We start from the raw sequence: 12,881 nt of genomic DNA on the forward strand, positions 1-12,881 counted from the left end.
TTTTGATGCAAGAGCTCCTTTGAGAGTCCTCCTGTCACACAGGATATTTCCACCAGTCAGATGATCTGGCTGGTACTTATCTGCACCTCTTTTCTTGTAGCAGTGTGGCTTGCATGATTATGTTTTTTGTCATTTCTTTCCTCCTCTTACCTCCCAGTGTTCTTAAATTTTGCTGTGGATTTCAGCCAAGTTTAGTCTGAAGGGCTGCAGTGCAAGCTCACAATTTATCTGTTCTGCCTGGCTGGCTGCCTGATAAATACTGGCTTTTGCTTTCCCACCTGCCAGCTTAGAGCATGCTGGAGGTGGGAGGAGAAAGGAAAAATGTCAAAGATGGCCGTGAAAGACCTGAAAGCATTTGGTGCCTGCTGATGGCAAGAGTTTATGTGAGGGTCTGGCAGCATTGCTGGAGTGAGATGGGACAGTGTGTGCATCATTTTGATGAGAAGGAACCGGGATTTGGGAAATTGGTCTCTTGGCAGCCAGACTTTGTTACTTCTGCTGCTCATGGAGCTATGGTTATTAGTCTGTGGGTTTCTGGCTCTGTAAATTTACACAAAGCTTTGCTGAGGCAGCTATTAGATGTCTTGCCTGCTCTAGAGAATTGGCACACTCCAGAAGTGCACATCTGGTGGCTTCAACAGCCAAAGTCTTTGGCTAATCCTTGGTGTCACACAGATGACTGGATTCTTATATTTGCAGTTAGATGCTCTCTAGAGACAGTGTTCATGTGAATATTCCTGTGCTTAAGGGATCGGCCTTCACAGCAGTGATAGCATTTCTTTTCAGCTTCCTCTACCCCTTGTCCCTTTTGCATTTTCTTCTCCATTGCTCTGCTGCCTCTTCCCTTTTCTGTCTGCTTACAGAAGCTATGTAGGCTGAAAAACCAACACACAGCAGTCTGTCAGATAGTCATCTGTCTTACTTCTCCTCTTGCTGACACACCTGGTCACACACACACCTTCCAGTGCACAGCATATAGGGAGACAAGCATTGGACTTGACATGATTGCATGTCAAGAAGACTTTGAGGGCAAAAGAGTGAAAACCCACCACAACCAGCACTAAACTTCTTGAGGTTATTTTAGAAGCTATTTAATGCCCCATAAATAGCTTCAGAGTTTTTATACTACGGATAATTTACTCATCTGGTCATTATTTCACCTAACATAGAAAAAAATTCATTTTAGGAAAAACATTCCCACTGGAATTATTGATAACAGCTTTCAAGCAAAACCTGCTGAACAAATTTGTTTCCAGTTGCTTGATGAAAACCCAAGATGTCCTGAGAAATGAAGAGCCTTTCCACAGGAAAGACTTCATTTTAAAATGCTTTTAAAAAATCTTACTGGCCTGTTTGCAATCCTATAACCAGCCCAAGGGGCACCTTTTTTTTCCCAGGTGGGGTGATCAACTTGAACTGTGCTGCTGCTGAAGCTCAGAAGGAAAAGCTATTAAAAACTATGGCTCCTAGAGAAAGACAGTGGAGGAAGACATTGTGTTTGAAGTGAAAAGGGTGTGAGTTAGTGCCTATGTGCTAAAACTGTATCTTGAAGGGATCCATCTCTTCCCCTGGACACCTTTGTTCATGTCAACTACCTCCAGGCACTGTAGCTCTGTGGCATTCTGGAGAGCAGATTTCTAGGTGCAAAAATGTGTTTTCTAATTTCTGCAGTCCAGAGTAGGAAAAATGGTGAGTTTTCCACTCACTCCTCCTTTTATTTCCCCCCCTTTTCCCACCCCTTTTTGTTACAGAAAAAAAGAGAGGGAAAGAAAAAAGTAAATCACAGCATTTTGTTTTTCTTCTTGCAGTACTGCTACTAACCATGCAAAATAATGCCTCTGGTGATCCTAGCATTCTGGGGCATTTTTGAATCAAGATGGAAGTCAGATTTTCATATGGCTATTGAGTCGGGTTATTTTTATTTCCCCCCGTTGTGCTTTACTTGGTCAATGACACACTCACAGGAGCAGAAATGCATCTTGATTCATCATCTCGTTCTGGCCCTTTCAAAATCAAGGTGTTAGAGAAGTACTGGTTTAGTGTTCTGCCCTTACATCAGAGTTGGTAAAAAAAAAAAATAGCTTAAATAATTCAAATTTTAGTTTACGATTTTCTGTTCAAAATTCATTGTCATGTCTCTGAAGATGACTTTTTTCTTTACCAGAAAGGTTTGGGAGCCTTTTCTTGTCTGTCTAGTTAGAAGACAGTACCAGCTAGGAAAACCATGCATGCCTGAGTAGGACTTACATCTTCACTATTTTAGACATTTTGAGGTTGCTTATTTTTCGTCCTTACTCTTTCTTCAATGCTTATGCTAGTTACTGAACCAGAGAGAGATTTTTATTCAGTGCCCTTTACTGATATGCAAATCAGTCTTTGAGCTTGATCAGAACATGGGAAATTACAAAGAAGAACTTAGTTTTGAATATTTTTAGTTCTTTTTAGGTTTTTGCCTTGTCAGTCTTGAGCCAGCGGAGCAGGCATTGTGTGACCTCCTTCTTTGGACCAGCTTTGCAAAACAGAAAACCAAAAAGCATTGATTCCTGATCTGCTATGCAAATGTTCCCTATACCAATCCCCCACTGCGTCATCCAGCTTTTGGTAGGCAGCAGATACAAAACAATAGTCACAAGTTGTAAAGCTTTTTGCCTATTTATGGTTGCTATTGTTGGTTAGTACATCTCTGTTCTGAATTATGGCCAGAGGGAGGAGGGTTCACTGCTTAAAAAGCACTAGCAAGTTCAATGGTTAGACCTATGTTTGATAGCAGTTCCCCTCTCAGTTCTTCTAGACAACTTTATTTTTGATATAATAACTGTAATAAATGCTTACCTTGGCAAGTGAGTGGTGAACAAAGGTACTTTAATGCGAGCACTTTTCCACCATAAACTAGTACACAACAGTGTAAGCAGTCACTTGTACATAAATCAGAGGCCTAAGCTTGCAGGTGCACTATGGAATTACTAAAACCATTTGATGTGAAGCTGACTATTTTGACAATGTCATTTTTTTCAAGGTAGTGTTTTTCAGAGACTTGCATTTCATTTGCCACACCAATGCTCATTGAATGGTTCTTATACCTCTTGTATGAATGACTATAATGATGGTGGGACACAGAGCTTCAGCTTTAATTTGAGTAAAAGATATTTTGCCAAGAGGCCAATAGAGGAAGAACTTTCTCAGCAGAATCAGTCTTCTTGAAAAGGAAACATTTCTGCAATGAAGTCTTTACTACTTTCTTGATTTCTGAGTACTCTAAAAAGCAGCCATTAAGTTACTTTGTTTTCTGATCCACTTCTGTGCTCACATCCTGCAAAAGCCAAGAGTTTGCCTCTTGTCTTTGCTCCACCTGACAGGTGTCATCTTATCTTGGGTTGTAGCCGTTAGAGGCTGGCCCCAGAAGTTTGAGCTGTGAGGTGGTTCTTCCAGTGCTGCAGGTGTCTGTGAGTGGAGATACTGCTCCTTGGTTCCTTGTGTGCAGAGAGCAGCCTCATATCTGTCTGGAAAGCTGAAAAGCTCTTGATAGCCTAGTGTGAAAACATTTTGTGGCAGTGCTAGTAGAATGCTATTCCCTTTATTTTAAAGCTCATGTCCACATATTCTTTTCCTTTTCAGTTCAAAATACAGACAATACATGTGTCCAGCCTCCTGTCTCTCAGCCTTTGAAGTTCTAGGAGAAGCAATAAAAATGGAAAGTAAATACAAAACAGAGCAAAGACTAAAGATGAAGGGGAAAGCCTCATGACACCTACTCTGAAGTAAGCATTTTAACCTTATATATCAAGAGAAACCCTAGAAATATCATCCTTTATCTCTGCCTCATGCTTGAATCTCAGATCAATATAAACCAGCTTTTTCTTCACAGAGGATGACTATTATCACTTGCAGCCTCAAAAGCCGTTCTCAAGACAGGCAATATATATGAACAGTTTTTATTTGTTTGCATTGCTACTTAATGGGAATGAAAATTTTAGGTGTCAGTGACTTCATGCTCACAATAACCACTATTGTAAAGGCATTTTATTCTCTGCTGCAGAGGGATGATCTCTTATTAAGAATACCTCCAGCTGCGCAAGGTATTACCCTCTCCTTCCTTAGCACTTGAGCTACCCTGGCAGAAATTAACCCCTTTACTGTAAAAAAAAAAACACCAAAAAAAAAAAAAACAGACTCAGAGAGTGATGGACCCTTCTTGAAAGGTCACAGCTCTTCCTGGCTTTTTGAGATCAAAGGGCTGGGATAATAGGAAAAAACCTCCCTGCTCAATGTAAAAGCATGACCTGCTGCTGCTTGGGCTGAAGTAGATCACAGATGGACAGTCTGGGGGATATGTGCTTGTTTTAATGTATGCTAGATTTCATGTGTAACATTAGTTGCTATTTTCAGTGGCTTCCCCACAGATAGTGAGGAAAATATATGCCACCAAGGTGTGCAAGTCAGCATGAGAGTAGCCTTGGGGTAGCAGGCATTTTTCAGTTTCCCTTGTCTGTGCAGCAGTCACAGAAAGCAGCAAAGTATGTGAATGTAAAAGCACTGTGCTGAGCAGGAGTGTTGCCCTCTTCTCTTTGGGCAGTCCCACATGCCTTTGCATTTTGAAACTGTGAATTTTCAGTCTAGGGAGGAGAAAACCTATCCTTCAAAGTAAAACTGAATGACACAAAAGAAAAGGATAGACTAATTGAATTAAACTGGGGAGAGGTGCTCACCAGTCTCTGGCTTCTGTTTGCTGAGAGATGCGGTGCCAGTCAGCCTGTCAAAAGCTGTGTCCTAGTAGAAACTTTCTTCTAAGTGAGTTCCCTGTCCACGGCTTTGAAGGTCATAAAGGCAGACTGATATGAAGCTGTGGTAGCTCCATTTAGCATTGCCATTCCACACCACTTTAAAATGTGTTATCTTAGTTCTTTAGGCCATCTGATCATGTTATCAACCCAGTTAGGGGAATGGGATGCTGCTGGTTCACTAACCTTTAAAATAAACTCTGCACCATAAATGCTTTCTTGTCATTCTCCAAATTGGTTTCCATGGCAACTCTGTCACTGGAACAATCTTTTTGTCGATGAAAAAGAGGAAAATAATTTCCTTTTTAGGAATTGTCTGCTCAGCCTAGCAAAATTCTCTCTTTACTTGAACTCTGTTCATCTCTAAGGAAACATGATTCTTGTCTCCATTCACCTCCACTGAGTGTGCCCTGGATTTCACCCTCGCAGCGTCCATCTTCCACTCCTTTCTTCCTTCTGAGTTGAAATTGGTACCTTTTGCTTCGGGAATAAAAAGCTTTGTGCTGCAGAATTCCTTGTTTTCATCAAAACAGAGTCATTTTGCTGGAGCGCTCTCTGCAGCGGGCATGGGAGGTAGCATAAGGCAGGGTATCATGCCTCCCACCTTTCCCTCATTGCTGATGTCTCCTTACATATCAGCCTCAGGATGCATTTGAGCCAGACCACTCGATGTCTGGGCAGAGCCTGGTAATCTACTGTACACTGTGGAGCTTCTCTGGAGAAAAGCTTGTGATTGCTCAGAGATTAGTCATGCAAAGAGTCTCTGCAAACAAGTGCTACATGTTTTGTAATGTCTTGCTGCAGAAACAGCTGTCGTGTGTTGAAAAGAGATGTGAGATGCAGCCTCAGCTTGCTGTGGAGAAAAATAGCTCTCTGCAGCATCAGAAGGCTGTGAGACCAAAGAGATTTTGAAGAAAAATGTGCTTCTGTCAAATGCAACTCAAAGTGAAGTTGTATTGCAGCCTAGCCTCTGGAAGGCACCAGTCTGAACAGAGCTTTCCATGAGCATCATGAACAGTACCTCCATACTTTTTTTTTCTTTCATTATTTTTTATTTATACCTCCATTTTACCTGCAAACTAAGGAAAAGATCTTACTCCATGGTGCAGTTTCTCTTTAGTGAAGCTTTCCTAGCATGCTTTAAGCACAACATGGGTCTTTTTTTCTCCCAGCCTCTCAGCATGTTGTTAAGTGGTTTTTAGCATCTGCTGTGACATCCCCAGGGCTTCTGAGTACAGCTCTGCTAAATGCCATGCAAGGCACTTCTGAATCTGTCTCTTTTTCAGAGTTTTTCAGGAGAGAAGTTTTACTGAAATCCATGGAAGCCTAAACATTTTATTACGTCTCCAATCTCTTTCCTAGGGTAGTTAGATGAATCCAAGTAAATAAGGGAGGTTTTGTGATGTCGTTTCACTTAAGCTTTCTGTTGTCAGAGGCAGCAGGATTGTAAATTGTCCTTTATTGCGGGAGACATTGTGCCCAGTTCTGAATACAGCAGGAATATGCAAACTAAATGGAAGCAATTTTGCTCACTACTGCTTTCAGAGCCCCAAATCCCTTGGATAGGGTTATGGAGTCTCAACAGGCAGTAAAGCAAGGTACATTTTGTTCTGAATAACTGGTTTTGGAATTGACGGAAGTCTCATGTCCTATTTCAGCCTGAGAATCAGTCTCATCAGCTTTCAAAGCTTTTGAAGCATAGATTTGTTATCTTCAGCTACGTAGAAACCAAAATAAACCAAGCTTCAAGTTTGGTCCATTATGCTTTTCTCTTCTTGTTTTCATGTTTGGAGTGGGAGGGTTTCCCAGGACAGGTAAAGGTGAGCTTGCACTCTTTTGCCTTGAGAAAGCTGCAGCAAGCATCCACTGTTGTTTCTTCAGATACTGGTCATGCTAAATAGAGTTAAAAAAAAAAAACATTTATGCTTTCCCAAGTCAGTGGAATTGAAATGCTTACATTTGTGTGAAGCAAAGAAAAATGGTGTGGCTCTCTTGATTCATGAAGATTCATGAGTTGGCAGTAAAACCTTGATGCATTTGTTCCTTTGTAGGTAAGGAGTTACGGTACGTCCAGGCAAACCCCTGCCTCAGGTTGCTAGGACTATGAATCATGAGGAATCCATGATTCTGGTATTTCCACTACTCCTTACTCGCACCAAAAAAGGAGGACCTTTAGAAATATCATCTTTGCTGTTGTATGCCATATTAGGATATAAATATATAAATATTTTTAGAATAGTTTTTCCTATGACTTTCTTGACTTTGACTTTTGGCATATTTTCTGGCAAGATGATTACTTAGTGCAATTAACTGGTTTTGATCATCCATAATCATATGGCCACAGATAAATTCAAGCAGCCAGTTCAGAGTTTTGCGCTGAGTAGTGATCTATGTCTTCATATGCTTAATCAAGAGAAAATTAAATATGCCAACAGGCAACAGAATTCCTTGAAACATGTTTCTAACTTTTATATGGTCCCTCTCTGCCTATCTAGTCTTCTAGCTTCATGCCTTCTCACGTGTGGCAATTACCAAATGACAAAAGTATTTTCAGGCTGAAACTTTCACCCTTTTTTGCTGCAGGAAACACAGTTACGCCTCTCCTCTTGTGTTTTGGGGAATCACGATGTGATTCAATTGCCTCTTGAGATTCTTACACTAACAGTTTCTACATCTGTAAAAGAATATTATTAGCATCAGTTCTACTTAATGATTCAAAGTACTTAATCATAAACAAGAAAAAATAGTCTGCTGGTAAGGAGTTTGTTGTTTTGTTTGTTTTTTACTATGCTGATGAAAGCACACATGCAAGAAATTAAGCCTGCTCTGGGACCTGAGGAGTCTGGAGACTGAGAACAAGATCCTGGGGTTAACCCCATGGGTTTTCTGTGCTTTGACCTGAAGGCATGGGGTTGAAGAACCCCTGCCTCTCCTCTGTATCACAGGGAAAGGAAAGGGAGAAGACGGGCAGATGTTGGCCTTGTGGCATTCAGGTTTCTCCTCAGGCCAGGTAATGGGGTCTGGGCAGCTGAATGGCGGTGCAGGCTACTGGAGCAGTACTGGGTAGTGCCTGTGGGGAGTCAGACCTACGCCAGGGGATTTTATCCTCGTTTTTTGTTTGCAGGACTTAGATGAAACCACTAAACTGAGCTATGGCAGTGGTGGGCAAGAAGACAGGTGGCTATTCAGCACCTAGCAGGCCTCAGCACACAGCTCTAATGAGCTGGCACCATGCTCCTGGTTTGTTTTCCACTGACCTTGCTGCTCAGGTTTATTTGGAACAAAACTGAGAGCAATGTGGCCCTGAACATCGACCAGAGCTCCAGTGACAGGTGCTCATCCATGGCCACGCATGTGCTAGCTGTGGCAGGGCCGAGGGGCAGGCGCGGGGGCCATGGGCTGAGACTGCAGCCCCTCTGGGCCTGTGATGGGAACACACATCGGCGGGGCAGGAATGTGTGCAGCTGCAGAGGGCTGTTACATGACCAGGCAGCCTCCTTTTGCCCATCTCAAAAGATTTATTCACTCAAAAATAGTTTAGCTGTAGGGATGCACTAGAAACTTCCTTAGTTAAAAATGAATTGGCACTTTTGTGACTTGCAGGTTTAAACAGGGCATGTATTGTGGGCTGCCTTTTTACATCTGGGAGTAAGTTAGTTGCTTGTTAACAGTAACTAGCAAGTGGGAGAAGAAAAGTGGCATTAAACCCAACCCTGGCAAGGAGAGTCATAGAATCAGTCAGGGTTGGAAGGGATCACAAGGATCATCTACTTCCAACCCCCCTGCCATGGGCAGGGACACCCTACCCTAGATCAGGCTGGCCAAAGCCTCATCCAGCCTGGCCTTAAACATCTCCAGGAGTGGGGCCTCAGCCACCTCCCTGGGCAACCCATTCCAGGGTCTCACCACTCTCATGGTGAAGAACTTCCTCCTCAGAAACAGAAAAATCAAATGGAAAATATGCATTTTTAATATGCCACTGGGCAAGTATATAGCAGCAGAACAACATTTGCTGTAACCTGATATCCCTCAGGAATGAGGGAAAAGCTGACTGCTTGCTCCACTGAGCCAAAAAATAAGAAAACATGTAAATGCAAGTGTGCAGTCAGCAGCAGAAGGAATAATGCCTCAGAAAGCAGAGAGCAAAGCTGGAGCAATGGATGTTAAAGAGCTAACACTTTTAGACAGAAACGCAACCCAGTATTATTTAACCTATCTGTATGATAGTCTTGGACATCCTAAAGAAAGTCCCAGCCCTTCTGCACCCACCAGATGGATGTTTTGACAGAATCTAAAGCAATATTGCACGTTAGCTACCTTCTTATTTCTTGATAGAAACTAAACAGATTTTGGATGTAAACACATAACTGGTTAGAGTAACCCAAATGTATTTGTTAGGATGGATGTGTTGTTTTCAGATGTCTGTTTGTTTAATGTCTTTTCAAACCCTTTAGAGCAACACTGCAGTTGCATTTCATTTGAGCCTTACCCAGAATATAGGGCAGGCTTGAAAAAGCAATGCTGTGTGGCCTTCAGGCACCTGGCAGGCTACATTTTCAGTGTAATATATGGAGAAACAGGCACCCAGCTCCTATGGCTGATAAGATCCACACAGCTCCTCGTCCAGGCTGTACTGGAGCTGTACTGCTTCCCATCCAGCTGAGAAAGCTGTGTTGCTGGGAATAGCTGTTGGGGACCTGGAAAGACCATGGCCCTGGGATGTCAGGACAGCAGATGAATGCAAGCACATCCCTGGGGAAAGGGCAGAGGTGCTCTGAGGTAAAGCCCTGCACATCAAACATGTGCATCCTAAGGAACTGAAAGTACCTGCAATTATTTGGAATCATAGAATCAACCAGGCTGGAAGAGACCTCCAAGATCATCCAGTCCAACCTATCACCCAGCCCTATCCAATCAACTAGACCATGGCACTAAGTGCCTCATCCAGTCTTTTCTTGAAGACCTCCAGGGACAGTGCCTCCACCACCTCCCTGGGCAGCCCATTCCAATGCCAATCACTCTCTCTGTAAAGAACTTCCTCCTAATATCCAGCCTATACCTACCCCGGCACAACTTGAGGCTGTGTCCCCTTGTTCTATTGCTGATTACCTGGGAGAAAATGCCACCCCCCACCTGGCTACAATGCCCCTTCAGGTAGTTGTAGACAGTAATAAGATCACCCCTGAATGAGGCTATAAAAGTGCCAGTGTCATGTTCAGAAGACAATGACAGGAATTACAGTTTCAGGGAACTGCAGATGTTCCATTGAAAGAAATGAACAAGCCTAAAATTGCTTTCTGGGAAATAATAATAAACCAAATCTTTAAAATGTCCAAATAATCTGATTTTTCTGCAGTGTTTTTTCTAGGTAGCATCTGACAGCAGATTAGAAAGACAAAAGTATCTAGGCTTATCCCTGGCCACAGGAAGTAAAGTGTTGCTCTTCTGGTTTTCTCAGGGCAGCCTAGGCCTCCCTGCTCTCTGCTGTGATCTGGGGTCCATCACATATAAAAGGCTCCTGCAGAGACTCCCCAGAAATCCAACCATGTCAGGTAAGGGGGTGATGTGGTTTCTGACCCAGGCCAAGGTATTACCTCTCCACATTTCCTTATCTGAGCTTCTTGTGGGGTGAGTGGTTCATGTGTATTTGAGAAATGCATGTTTGTAGCTTGGCATCCATGCCTGCCACCTCTGGAAGGAGCATCCCATATTCACATGGAACATTTGGCTTCTTTGGTGGTGGAATTGGGGCCCTGGAGAAGCCTTTAATACCCTGTATCTGCAGGACTGTCATGAGATACTGAACTCTTGCCTAGGATTTTACTGCTGTATACAATATAGACATCCAGAAAGGACTGCCGTTGATACTGTGGGTTGAGCTTAGGTCTTGTCTCCTTCCCTTTTCCATGTCAGATGAGTTGTTACTCTGGCTTTTCTTTTCCCTGAAGCTTTAGACTCTTCCTTAATTTACTGAGTGCTGGGGAAGGGTACTTGGTGAGAAACTGGTGGCTGCAGCTGTGCTAGTTGTTTGGAAGTACGAGGTGAGAAAATGGGTGCCCAAAGGTGATGCCTACTCATCACGTCTCTCACAGAGCAAGCAGTGAGTTAAAAAGCCTGACCTGTGTACCTGTGTGTGCTCTGTGGTGCCCTGGCACAGAACAAGGCAGCAGCCAGATCCTGGCTTCTCTGAGGGTGTAGAAAAAGAGATGGTCTTAAGGCTGTGGCTTCAAAAATCCCTGGTACTTCACAAACTGTGCTCATTACATTGTTTTTTCTAAGTTGCCTAAATTCCCTCCTCAGTTTCAGATGGAAGTGAAACTCTACTTGCTCTCAAAATGGGGCAGTGTTGGCGGGGGACACACACACGACAATTTTGCACAGCAACTTTTTTCCAAAAGGGGTTATTTGATCAAGTAACTGCAACTCCCAGGTTTCCAGTTGTTCCCCTAACTGCCCTCTGGCTTGTACCATCAAAGAAACAAACACATTCGACTTTTTCTTACAGAACATCTGTAACCTATTAACATTAGATCCCGGGCTGGGAAGCCAGCTTTGGAGCCAGGCCTGAAGCATGGCTTGAGCAAATTCACTTCTCAGGGAGTTTGGTATTGCTGTTCTCTTACATTTTATCAGCATGTTTATTTTTGTTGTAGTAGAACTTCAGGGCTTCAGAAAGGAGCTGCAGCAATATTTTACTGTGTTTCAGTAAGCTTTTAACAGTACTCTTTCCAATTTAGATGTAGTTTGAACTATTTCTTATTTTTGTGCTGTTTCTTTTCTCTATCAGTGCATCTTCCTTCCTCAAGTACATCTGCACACACATGGCACAGCTGCATCTTTAACAGCTAAGCTTTCTTCTCACATACTGCAGTTCTAAGCTGATTCTCAGTGCTTTACACCTTTATGAGGCCTTACATCTTTGGGGTAAAATTTCCTTTGCCTGTTATCTCCTTCCAACTAGTTTATTTTCCTTAATTTCAGTTTCAGTGAAAAACAGCTCTGCTGGACTGAGGTTAAGTGAAACTATATTCTACCCCTCTTAAAACCTTCTACAGCTATTGAAGTTGGAAGTTAAACTACATGGTAACTGCGGTGGCTCACACCCTCTCCCTTTTCCACTCCATCGAGCTTTGCCTGCAGCTGCACCCCGATGAAATACTGTGGTCTTGCAAACAAGGTACAGCCCATGAGACACGACGTGGCTCTCCAAACGCTGCCTCAGCACCGAGCTGTGCCTGGTTTTCATTGGCAATATTTGTCATGCTGTTAAATCCTGTCTTACTGTTTCATTTCTAAACCCACTCAGGCCTGGCAGCTTTGCAAAAAAATGGCATTTAGAGCATGCATTTGCTACAGACAGTCCTTTCAATCTGCCTATGGACATCACACAGCTGACTTGATCCATAAGGTGTGATTTTACATGGATCATTCCTATTTTTCCATAGATCTCACTCTCTTCATCATTCTTGTTGGCAGCTTAGTTGGACAAGAAGCTTCTGCCCACAGCCAAGCGCTAGGGGTTTCACCAGAGGAATCCTACAAGGCAGGATCAGGGACTTTGTGCCACTACAGCCCGAGTACGGGGAGGACCTTCAAAGCCCAAGTAAGATGACGTCGGGCAGGGTAGATGCTTGTTTCTGGGACTCAAAGAGATGTTTTCCTTTTGTCTTGATGTCATTGGCACAGTTTATAACTGTGGTTATACAAATGACATGCCCTTGCCTAGAAATGGTTACAGCTGGGGCTACACACTGAAAAACAAGTGTCTTTCAGGGAAAGCACAGCTTTACTGATGCCTGTTTTGATGCTATTTCCTTCAGCCCATAGACAGCATAATTCTGCATTAAATGCTGCCTTTTGCTCAGTCCAGGGATGTGCAAACTGCAGGATGGGGGAAGTCACAGAAGCCAGACATCTCCTCGTGGCACAGCTGCTGCGTTGCTACTTGTGTTTATTGTGTGCACTCCAGGCTCTGTTTTCTTTTATTCGTAACAGCTTAGAAATGCACTTAGCAATAGCTTAGAAATCATTCCAGAGCAAGAGAATAAATGCACACGGGTACAAATCTCAAGGGTGGAAAAAATTCAAGATGCTTTTCTTCCC

This window comes from Pogoniulus pusillus, chromosome 9, assembly GCF_015220805.1.
Source record: "Pogoniulus pusillus isolate bPogPus1 chromosome 9, bPogPus1.pri, whole genome shotgun sequence".
Classification (NCBI taxonomy): domain Eukaryota; kingdom Metazoa; phylum Chordata; class Aves; order Piciformes; family Lybiidae; genus Pogoniulus; species Pogoniulus pusillus.